This window comes from Nanorana parkeri, unplaced genomic scaffold (genome assembly GCF_000935625.1).
Source record: "Nanorana parkeri isolate BGI_ZX_2015 unplaced genomic scaffold, ASM93562v1 scaffold70, whole genome shotgun sequence".
Taxonomy (NCBI): Eukaryota; Metazoa; Chordata; class Amphibia; order Anura; family Dicroglossidae; genus Nanorana; species Nanorana parkeri.
The window spans coordinates 2,039,649-2,052,343 of NW_017306338.1; positions in this window are offsets into that span (position 1 = coordinate 2,039,649).

The window sequence follows — 12,695 nt, forward strand, 5'->3', positions numbered from 1 at the left end:
CCTTGCGGACAGCCTACCCAGAAGAGTTGAAGCTGTTATAGCTGCAAAGGGGCCAATTCAATATTGAACCCTACGGACTAAGACTGGGGTGCCATTAAAGTTCATATGCGTGTAAAGGCAGGCGTCCCAATACTTTTGGCAAATACGTGCTACAATCTACCCTTTTACTTTTTTTTTTTTTTCTTTTCAAAAATGTTCACTCTCCCTGCTATGTTTTAGAAGGAGCAGCGTTATCACCCTGATTTGGAATACAAACCTCTACTAGAGGAGTTGTTTTATATAGGGATGCACCAAAATTAACTTTTTAGTCCAAAATGAAACCGAAAATTACTTTCTTTTTCACAACCTTTTTACATTTTTTTTTTTTAAATTATTTTTAATTATTTAACCTTACTGTTAGGGGCTTTGGTGAAATATCAGGGGTCTAAACAAAGCAAGATGACAGCAGACACAGAAGAAGAGGAGAGGGACGTGGAACCAGTGTGGATGGAGTGGATATTGGGGGTTTGGACCTCACATCTCTGTAGGACAGTAGACCCAGAGGTACGGTAAGTGTATTATGGCAAATGCTGGCCACCCTCAGCACGTATAACTGCTGCTGTTTGGAGCAATACGGAACAGATGCCTCTTTTGTGACCTCAGTGTTCATCCAGTTTTTGCTCCATCTTGCAATGGAGGAAAAAACTGAACTGAACAGACCCATGTTAGGTCTATGAGAAGCCAAATGTAAGCGATGTCTGTTTACATCCGATTACCTCTAAAGAGTAATGTTAGGATCCGAAAAAATATAGATGGACGCAAACCACCATTTACATCTGGTTGGGCTTCCGATCAAATCCATCTGGAAAAACTGACCGGTCAATCTGTGAAAGGGGCCATAAGGGGCCTCAATAACACCCTAGAAGATGCAGTAACCCTTTTTTATTTAACCAAATTAAAAAGAGGTTTTATAGCAGTCTGTGGCTCCACTAGTGAGAATGCCATTACTTCTTGTGCAAGGGACAGTGGTCCCCAGAATAGATGGACCTGTCACTTTATTAAACCTGAAATCTCCCCCATTAGGTGCACAGACCGCAATAAAGACCTGACAGAAGTTTTATCTGTTCCCCACTCCATACAACACTATGGTAGTGCTTACAATTGTATATAGTTTTAATTTGAAGATGATTGTAGGCTGTGTTTGCAGAAAGAAACCAGAAGGTTGCCACATGTTGCTAGATATGTTAATTAAGTTCTGTTTTCTAATTGTGTAATCCCACCAACTTCTCTCTAGGAGGCTTTAAGTAGTATTGGCCAGACTCAGAATCTTCAGTCATACAGGAAAAGTAAGTGTCTCTCTGTTCTATTGTAGTTCTATATGTTCTAAATTTGTGTTTGTTCATGCAGGAGCAATATGGAGCTCACAGTTTGTTTGCTTTTATACTAGACTACAGATACCATGGCAGTGCCAGTGATCACCCAACAGCCTGCGTATGGCACCTATGCAGCCATGTCTCCAACTGGGGAGTGGGACAGCCAGGTCTGTGACTGCTGTGAGGACTGCAGCAGCTGTAAGTATGAATACACCATTGTCTTACTGCAATCAAATATTTAGAAAATAACTCACGTTTATGTAGGATGTCTGTGTGAACTGAAATACTTTATATGTACTTTTTTGTGTTTAAAGTTTGATTCCTAAAATGATAAAAGATTTAAAGCAGATTTAAATGTTGTTGCAATATAATGTAACCACACTGCATTTCATAATTAATAGCCTTGCGCAAATATCAGTTAAGTGATGCAATCAGTCAGAGATGATCTCTTTGGACATTTTTGTAATTACTATAAATGAATGTAATATTTCTGATTGGTAACAATGAATCTTCATTCACACCTAGGCAACAGCATTTTAGTGCAGGTTACGCTAATTTTCGCGCCTATAGTAAGTCATATGTTTTTATGAGTAAATTGTGATATGCTGATGTGAAATGGGAAACGTGTGTAAAACGTGCACATAAAACACGCATTGTAAATTGTGTCTCGCATTTCCAAGCGTTCCCTATTGAGTCTACGGGGACAAATTGCGCTGATCTGCCCCCAAAAAAGCTCATGTACTTTTTCCAGCGACTGGCTTATTTTTACGCACAAATCGATGTACATATGTGTGAACAGGGGCCAAAAGAATATATGGCATTTCTTGTGCTATGCGATTCAGCACGCACAAATACACATGGCAAAATGCCATGGTGTGGACGGGGCATAATTTACAAACTGTTCTCCAGACAATGATTTTTGAAAAGTCATTTAAAGGGTTAGTTCACCTACACAGCACATTTTACATAAAACCTTCCATGCAATACAGCATGCCTAGCACATTGCAAACTACTACTCAGCTGTTAAAAATGTGCTCCATACCTATCTTCACAAAAACCCTAGGAAGGCGATCCCCCCCACCCCGCATCTTGCTCAAATGGCAGGATGCACCATACATTGCAAGTGCGCAGTAGTTTGCAATGTGCTGGGCATGCTGTAGTGTATAGGAGGGGCTCTCTGTAAAATGTGCGGTGAAGGTGAACTAATCCTTGAACATGCAACATAATGTACCTGTAAATGTTAGGTGGTCTTGATGTTTTAACCGTGATTTGGCAATTGTCAGGGTAATTTTGGACCTCGGACATCCCTAGCCAACAAATGTTGGTTAAACAGCCTTTAAACTGCATATGATTATTAGAATGTACCAGACAGCACAGCTAGATCCTGGATCTCCTTGTGCACTCTACTGCAGTTAAGCAGCCTGCACACTGTGGTGCTGCCCCTGTGTTTTCCACTCCTGTAATTATATTTACTGATGCACTGTGCAAAGAACAACCCTTACTGGTTCTCCCTTTCTGCTGTAAAATACATTAAAGTAATAATAAATTGTTAACCTTTTTCACTAATAAATCCAGATCAAACAAATATACATTGCCCAGCAAAGTATTTCTATGTTAGTTTACCCAAGCACATACAGTCATCATGTTTCTGAACAGCTCCAACTTTCTCACCTCAGCTTCCCTTTCCAGTACAAGATCACAAGGGACAGTGCAGTCTCCAGCAGTTATACATTTACTAGCATGGAGAAGGAAGGTGGGGAATGGCTTGCCTTGCCTTGTGTCTGTCTGTTTATGGAGACAAAACAGCTTTCTAGCATACACAAAGTTGGTTCCATCGGACCTTGCAAGGGAAAAGGAGTCACCCTAAAACAAAATATCAGGGCCAGTGCTCAGGAGACCAACTGATTCTGCTGGAAGCTAAAACTTTTAAACATTGAGGAACAGCATCCATTGTAAGTAATTCAATAAGTATTTGGAATAGTTTTCCCATCTCCATTACATAGGAACGTGTTTGGTAATCCACAGAAGAAAAGGCAGATAATATCGTTTAAGATTTAATTCAGTGCACAGGAAGTTACAAGAACTCAGCATTGGTGGATTTAATCAGCCAGCACAAAAAATGGTGTCTGTTAATACAAGACCCAAAGACAGCTTTCTACATACAATATAGCACACTAATATATATATCATATGTTTCTATATTTGCAGGTCTCGCTGGACTTTGTTTTCCAACATGCTTAGCATGTTATGTGGCTGATAAGTACGGTGAAAATTGCTGTTTGCCCTTAGTCCCAGGGGGGATGACTGCAATGCGAACACACATGCGCTTAACCTTTGGCATTCGAGTAAGTATTTGGGCAGGTTAAATTCATACAAGCAACGCAAAGCACAGTGATGATACTTCAAGTGCAACTGCAGCACCCACCAATCAAGTTTTAGTTAACTCTAGTTACAAAAGCTTTAATGCCAGTCCTGTCTGGCTATTTTGTGTTACTGCACTTTGACTATTACAACTGCCCCTAGAATAACGCCAATAGTGTGTATGCAGTTGTCACCTTCCTCACCTCACATGCTTGGGAAACCTTATAAATGAAAGTCTGAAGAGGTTTAGGGCCTTTTCACATTTTACTTTCCATAAGGTAGGTGTTCTATGTTGAGGCACACACACTACATAAGGCATGTGTTCTGTGTTGAGGCACACTACATAAGGCAGCCCTTTCATTTTGGTATTGGTTAGCTATTGAAGATTTTGGTGTTAGGCTGCTCGTAGTTGAGTAGTCACCTATTTAAAAGCAACCAGTGGGGACCCACCCATCATCCTTAAAGAAGTCACTTCTGTGATGGAACCCTTTGCTAAGCTTGAACGATGACCTACAGTATGCAGAGTACCTTCCTTCTTCTTCACTACTTGCCAGGAGATTGCAAGGAAGGGTGCCTTTGTCCACTGGAGGCACTCTTATTGCCCCTACGAGATTAGAAATGATGTTAATAAGTGTAATTGATGCTAGAATTAAAGACCACGGTGGTGTAAGACTGGCCATACACTGCTCTATTTTTTTTGTTCAACCCACGGGCTGAACGAAAAAAAATAGAGCAGATTTCCCCTTCAACACTACGAGTGTATCGATCGAGGAATCCTGCTGTTTGCATTGTATTCTGACAGTGGCTGACGGCACCTGTCAGAATACCCGACCAAAGCCAGCAGCTCATTGGCTGTCAGCTATTGTCGTATGAAGATTTCCTGGCCGGCTTCTTCGATCGGCTGATCGAGGGATGCTGGCCGAAAGGGTGCCGACAGCACCACACAGTGTGCGAATTTCGGCCAGTTCTTGAGGAAATTTGCACAGTGTATGGGCATCCTAAGAGCAATAGAGGTTCACAGAATGGAGTATGATTAAAACTGATACTTCAAAGTACACCATTTGATCATCATTGTCAGTATCAAGTATTGTGTCTGTTTCACTAACCATCATCATCATCCATTATGTTCATTGCTACAGTAAGAGGAGGAGCCCAGTTTTGGCCTACAATGCAATATTCTCATGCCATGACCATGTTTTAAATAGTATGCAAATATTTTGTTGTAATTTGTGTTTCTTGTTCTCTAAATTTTAAATATGCAAATAGACTTCCACTTTGAGTTTGAGTCATGGCTTCTCAGATGTGGCGTGAAATATGACAGTTATGCTAATCTCCCAATTCTCTCTAGTAATTTTCTTTCTTCTATTGGTGCTGCCAAACATATCAGTGCCATATGTACATTGCCATTTAGTGGCTGAAGCACAGATTAATGTCTGTAGGGAATAAGGAGATACCAGGTCTCATCTGTTTTTGTATAACTCAGAGCTGTATGCAGTATTGTGCAGATGAATAGGAGAAGCCACACAGACAATGCAAAATGTTTTTAAAGCAGAACTCCAGCAAAAAAAAGTTTTTTGTGACTTGATGTGTACAAACAAGTTACCTCCTAACGTTGCTAGTGCTGTACTTTCGGTGCTGCGACTATGAGAGCTGCAGCTTTCATACACAGACTCCATCCCTCCCCTGCTCTCCCCTTGTCCATTCACAGAACACCATGTATTCTGTGAACCCACTCACATAATACACAGCGTTCGGTGACAAGGGGAGAGGAGGGATGGATGAACAACAGTGCGGCTTCTGTATATAAGAGCCACAGCGCTTATATATGCAGTGCTGCAAGTACAGTGCAAGCTATACTTTCTGGCATAAATGAAACTATGATTTTTACACTACACAGCAGCTATCTGGACCTGGGATATAAACATCATCAGAGGTAACTTGCGTGTACACACCACAATTCACCAAAAAAAATTTCCATAGACTTTGATTTTTTTCAGCATATCAGTAACTGTTATGTGGACCCCAAAAATTTGGGAGGGATTGTTCATTTTCTAGCACTGCAGTGGGATTTTGTTAAGGGGACCCTGGAGTTAATCTTTAAATGTACATAAATATATTCCTTTGGTTGAAAAAACTGTATATGATTCATGTACTTCAGCTGGCTAAATAATACTACATGTTTGTTGCCTCTTTTAGGGTACAGTGTGTAATGATAGCCTTGCAATGCTTTTCTGTGGATGGTGTGAGGTATGTAGAATGGCCCGGGAAATTAAACGTTATCATCGTTAAACTATGCGGTAAGTCTTTGAAAAAAAAATCTTCATTCCATTTCTAAATATAGAAAAATAATTTGTTTTACTAGCATGATATAAAGTGAGAATATTTTAACCTACTAGCATGAGTTTCCGCCTACAATCCAAAAACACACTGTCAGGTTACTTGGCTTTTAACTGCCCCTCACCCTTTCCGAGCCCTATCCTCACCTGGTTCTGAGCCACTACAAATCTCAGCAGTTTGACTTCCTTGGTGCTGCATAGCCTCCAGATCTTCTGTCTGTCAGTTCACTTTTGCTTCTTGTGCTAGGGTAATACGATGCTAGGGTAATACAACATTATATCACTCCTGTAGGAATAGCTTGAGCTTCATTCACTTCACAGCCCATCAAAACCTTGACAAGTTGTGTACAGGGCAATAAAGTGGATGGAGGGCAGACCATGCATGTGCCATGAAACGGGTGTAGGAGTGAGAAGAGTTTGAAGAGTTGCTGTATTGCACTAGTAAGGGTGAACATAAGAAGGATAAGGCACCCTACATTCGCTGATTTATATACATTCTTCAGGCAAAAATATAAATCCTCAAACCTTTGCAAATTTAGATATTACATTGTGACATAATCACTGGGCTACATATAGCCTGTGCCAAGCAGAGCTGGGGATGGGACCAAGCAGGTCCTCCCACTACAGTCGGCTTGCAGAAAACTACAGGAGGGGTGGACACAAGACAGGCCACCCTGCACAAGAAGAGGGAGCAGCAGTGACTGGTCTTTATTACAGGATCTCCTGTACAAAGGCAAAGTGCCGGAGTTGTTTCATTCTGGGTTAATGCAAAGATCTGGAAAAAACACTGAGATCCAGTTCATAATACACATGGCTCTTGTATTTAAATCACCTTTTTTATTGGTTGGATTTCAGCACTAATAATTTGTTTTTTGCCAACTCCAACTCTACCGTGTAGCAAAAATAGACGCCTCAAGTGGTAGAGTCACTGGCACTGAGCCTGCTAAAAATGCAGACTCACCAGTCACATAGGCAGGTGCATTAGCCATTGAGTAGTCTTGGTCACTGTGCTTGCTGTGTGTCAGGTACAGTGGCTTGGCAGGGAGATCAGTATTGTTAGGCATGTGGTTTTACCAGGCTCACTGTTACTGAGCTGCACTGAAGACACAGTGGGAGGGATTTATCAAGAATGAAGCAGACAAATCTGGAGCAGCTGTGCATGGCAACCAATCAGCTTCTCTCTTCAGTTTGTTCAGTTAAGATTTGAAAATGAAAGAGAGATGCTGATTGGTTGCCATGCACAGCTGCTCCAGATTTGTCTGCTCCAGTTTTCATAAATTCCACTCAGTATTCCTTAGACACTTTGGCCTCATTACGCCCCCTAAAGTGCCCTCCTGCATGCTGCCTGAGGCAGCCGCCTCAGCTGGCCTCATGGAAAGAATGGAGCTGGCTGTAGCCTTAAACAAGCGTTTAGCAAGCTTCGGCATTGCTTGATGCTCGTAAGACTAATAAATACAGTATAATATGGTATCCTCTGCTTGGATGCCAGAGGATCTTGTCCTGGTGCTGGTAACAGATACTTGCACTTCTAGTTACTGAGGTGATTTCCTGTTGTACTCTCTTTAGGTCAGTACTAATGGTTGACAAAGACTGCAGTTGTCATTCAGCTCATTGTTGGTACAACTGAAGCCTGCAAGAAACGTCTGAGTGTGCTAATATCCTGTGTGATTTCTACATTAACTGGGAGGAGGTTTAGGTGTCTGCCAGACTGTGTACACACACTGCTATTTATATACAGTGGGGGGAATTTATCAAAACTGGAGCAAACAGAATCTGGAGAAGTTGCTCATGGCAACCAATCAGCATCTCTCCTCAGTTTGCTTAGGTAAGATTTGAAAATCAGAGAGAGAAGCTGATTGGCTGCAGTGCAAATCTGCTCCAGATTTTGTCTGCTCAGGTTTTGATAAATTCCCCCCAGTATACTTTGTGTTATTTTGCACATTCTAAGAGATGTTTACCAAGTATAATAATTTTAGCAAACCTTGATTAAATTCTCAGAGTTTCTCTCAAAACTGTGTCCCATTGTCATACCCTGGACAGCTGTATAATTGTACTAGTGTCCTCTAAGTTATAAGCCTGTATAGGCACAGATATCTGCTATTACATTTTGTTTTATTGTGACGTATGCTTTGCAATTACACTGTGTTAACTTGTCATTGGAAACATATCACATGGTTGTGATGTCCGTAATGCTATTATAGATGTATGCTATTTGCTTTTGGATACAGAGGGGAAGGACTTTGGAGTGTATTTATAAACAATTCACAGAGCCATTCGCACTGTGAATCTCTATGAATGTTCGTTCTGTGCGAACATTCTTAGTATATTATCTTTTCAGGTTGAATGTAATGTAATACCATATTATGGCCACTAGATGTTGCTGAGGAGCATAGGAAATAGATACTTATTTCTTATTCTCCTCTGCTCCATCGAGTGGCCATAATGTGGTATTACATTACATTGCATTTGCCCTAAAAAGAAAATATACGAAGAATATTTGTTTTTGCCTCTATTCACACAAAATTTAAATTTACAGGTTTTTGCAGTGCAAATTACTGTGTGATTGTTTATAAATACATCCCATGTATTAATTATTATAGTGTTGAGAACAGTCTCTCTCAATTCCCTTCCTGCTGACCATTTTTACTTGCTGTCACTGGGACAAGAAGTGAAAGGATATCTACCCAGCAGGCACTCAATAATTGCAATATAAATTTGGCATAGTTTCCAACTCTCTGCCACCCAGAAAAAAAATGTTTATCTCACTAACAGGTACGCATACAGCAAAGAAAATGCTGTTAGGCCTAATGTTTCCCACTCTATCCATATCTAAAATATGCAGAATATACCAGCACTATATAACTGAGTAAAAGAAATCATGAAGAGATGAAGCTGCAGTCATATTAATGTGGCCCATCACAACACATCAAATGTTCAAGCCATTAGGCAGATTATACTACTTGAACATTACGGACAGTGAAGCACGCGTATAGCAGGCATGGTTCCTGAGTGCATAGTTTTTACACTTTGGGGTTGATTGACTAAAGGCAAATAGGCTGTTTATTTTGCAAACAACTTTTCCTTTTGCTTAGTGAATGAAATGAAGCTCTGCTGACCGGCCAATCATGTGCAAGCAAACATACAGTTTTTAAATTTGTCTTGCACATACAGTAGTTGGGTATTCTTGGCAAAATGAATTTTCACCAGATTCACTAAGCTAAGGGGAAATCCCCTTGTGAACAGCCTATTTGTCTTTAGTCAAATCAACTTCTTTGGCTTACTTAGCCTTACCAGAGGCTGCTTGCAGTATCCTGCAGAGTTACTAATATCATAGGACTGCTCAAAGGTCTGCTGTGTATAATAACTTACCTTTCTTCAGTACTGTTCCCATGCATGCCACTAATAATGTTATTTTTCCTTTGTTACAGGGGAAAAACCAACAGACTTAAGAAAAACTTAAACAACTGAATTATCTTTTTTTTTTTTTTTAAATAAATTTGCTAATGCATCTTGTATTTGTATACCAATGTCTAAAATCACATCTTAATTAGCTATAGTAAATGCATTCTTTGTATCTCTACTGATGGTAGTAAGAAAAAAGGGACAATACAACTGATCCATAAGACCACATAGGGAGAATTAGCAGAGCTGGATGGAGCCAGAGAGGAAGAGACAGCCTGTTAAAAAAAAAAAAAAAAATCAGAATGGGGATTAGTATTGGAGTAAAGCACTGGAACACCATGAGCTGGGAGAGTTTTATGTTTAGCTGTGAGATCTATGAGTGAATCATTTTGGACATGAGGGTCAAATAATCATGGAGAAAATGAGCATGATTGGCTAGAGTGGTGGAGTACTTGTACGGGCTCCAGGCAGGTTTCATTGGATAATGCATAAAGGTTTCCATATAGAGGCATTTCTTCTTATTATTATTATTATTATTATTATTCAGTATTTATACAGCGCCAACAGTTTGCGCAGCACTTTACAAAACTGAGAGACAATACAATTTTAGTACAGGAGGTAAGCGGGCCCTGCTTGTGTGAGAGCTTACAATCTAGTAGATATGTTTTTCTTTTGACACGCCTTTGTGAAGCATTCCTGAAGGACGTGGAATAGTTTTTTGAATTGGATCAGCAGTCTACTCTTTTACAATTACATGTGCATTGGTGACATGTGCATTGGTGACATATCTAAACAATGCTTCCAGGAAAGGGGGTATGCATACATAATTACAAACATACATATCCACATTGGTACTTCTCTCAAGTGCCCTCAGGCACGGTGCAGACCTGAGCGATCCGAGATGCGCATCCCGGGATCGCGTGGTCGTGCACAATTGCAGACAGCGATTGCCGCGCTGCCCCACTGAATTCAATGGGGTACATCCGTGTGTCAATCACAGAAAAACAGGTACCCTCTTTTTGAGATACACGTGCTTGTTTTATCGTGTTTGGATGCACAGGCGGAATCGCAGCGGGACACCACCCGATCCGCCCGGCGCGACTGGGGGTGCCATTAGAAAATAGTGGCACTCACAGCGCAATCATCTGTGATGGGCAACTCTTGTGCACGGTTGCTGCGTGGTCACAGATCGCCCAGGTGTGCACCGGCCCTCAGTCCTTATGCAAGCAGTGGTCTGGCTCTTAGGAGGAGATATAACAAATATCAAAATGCCTTGATGGGTGGATGTAATTTGGGAGGAGTGAGCGATCCTAGGCAGGCAATTTGTGCTAGGTAACTCCCACATGTGAAAATCAGTCCCATGTTCAGTAACTTTGCAAACTGTCGCTCTTGGCTGTCCAGGAATACAGATGCACGGGACTGTATAGCTGTCGCAGAAACTTTTTTCTGATTTACATCTAATTGCGTTGCTTATTTGCTTAATAAATGCCCCCCAATGAAATTCTGCAATGGTAAAATTGTTACCGCCACTATTATGGCATTACACAGGAAGTTTATTTGATGGCATTTTTATTCTCTTCTTACGAAACATAAATAACATTAAAACAATATATATCAAAGAATGGCATAAAACCCTATCTTTAAAAACAATGTAAGCCCTACAGATATAGGTCTCCAATGTTTCTATTTAGTTAATCTCCGTCAGTAAATCAGCTCTACAGCATAACAATAGCCTTATTCATGTTAACATTTCTTAAAGCAGCCAATAAAATTCTCCTTTGTTATCTTGCCTGATCCATACTGAACAATGAATGGACAAAGCTGATAGTTTTTTTTACAACAGCTAATAACAATATATCAAACAAAAAGTATGTCTAAATGCTGAAAACAAATATAATCAACCTCCAATAAATTATTTCAATCCAAAGTGATTTTTCACTTTAACTGCCTCCGGGCCGGCCGTAGTAAAAAAACGGCCGGCCAGGAGCTCTCTAGATCTGAGCGGGCGTCTCTAGACGTCCGCTCAGACACGCCCCCTTGGTAGTTTTGTTATCCCATGCCAGCCAATGAAGATGGCTGAAGATCTCATTCTCTAAAACAGACCTGGTGAAGATGTTGGCACTGTCAACGAAGGGATGGGCGGTGGGCATAGTCAGCTGTAAAAACTGAGCGCATTATTGGCATCATGGCCTGTTTGCACCAGCAGCTGATGTGCTTTCTCTAGACTGTGGTGATGATGCACTGGAAACCGGACATTGTACTGTAACCTTTATTTTGTTAGAACTCTATTGAAATATCACAGAGTGACATTTCATTAGGTTCTATTGGCTTCAACACAGTACAATGCAATGGACTGCACTACACCATGCTTACATTTATTTATTACAGGTATTTATATAGCGCTGACAATTTACGCTTTACATAGTTGCACATTCACATCAGTCCCTACCCTCAAGGAGCTTACAATCTAATGTCCCTATATCACATGCATACATATGAGGGCCAACTTAGAGACATGTCTTTGGAGTGTGGGAGGAAACCCCCGCAAGCACAGGCAAACTCCTTGCACATAGTGACCTGGCTGGGATTTGAACCAGAAATCCCCAGTGCTGCAAGGTAGAAGCGCTAACCACTACGCCACTGTGCTGCCCCACACTCCAAAAAGTATGGCACCAGGTCCCTAAGCTGTTTCACCATCTGAGGTGGACACGGGGGGGATGCATGCTTATTAGGTTTGGTGACCTTTACATCATCTGCCTCTGGCCGGCATCCCGTCCAGCTTATTGATGCCACTGGTTGTCAGGAGATGAGCGGGATGCGGGGCTGAGTGTCCCAGGTCAATAAGAGCAGGGCGAGGAGATGGGCATGGCCCTTACACATCTCCCCACCCGGCTCTTAGCAAGCTTGGACGATCTGACAGAAAGGAGGCAGCAGGTGGAGACCGTGCCACTCTGCCTGCCGCCCCCCCATGTGACCCAAAGAGATGCCGCCTGAGGCAACAGCTTTAAGCTGCCTTATTATAGGGACAGCCGTGTACAGCACACAGTACTTGCTTTTAAATGGACACCACCAAAACACAACACCACACTGTAAACAAGGTAAATTGCCTTCTGGATGGGATCGCTCAGGGCAACTTGTGTGAAGGTCCCTAAAAGGTATTTTTCTGTATTTCTAGGTACTGTAAAGGGATAAAACATGCGATAATGTGTTCAGACATGTACTCCATATGTATTTTTACTCGGCC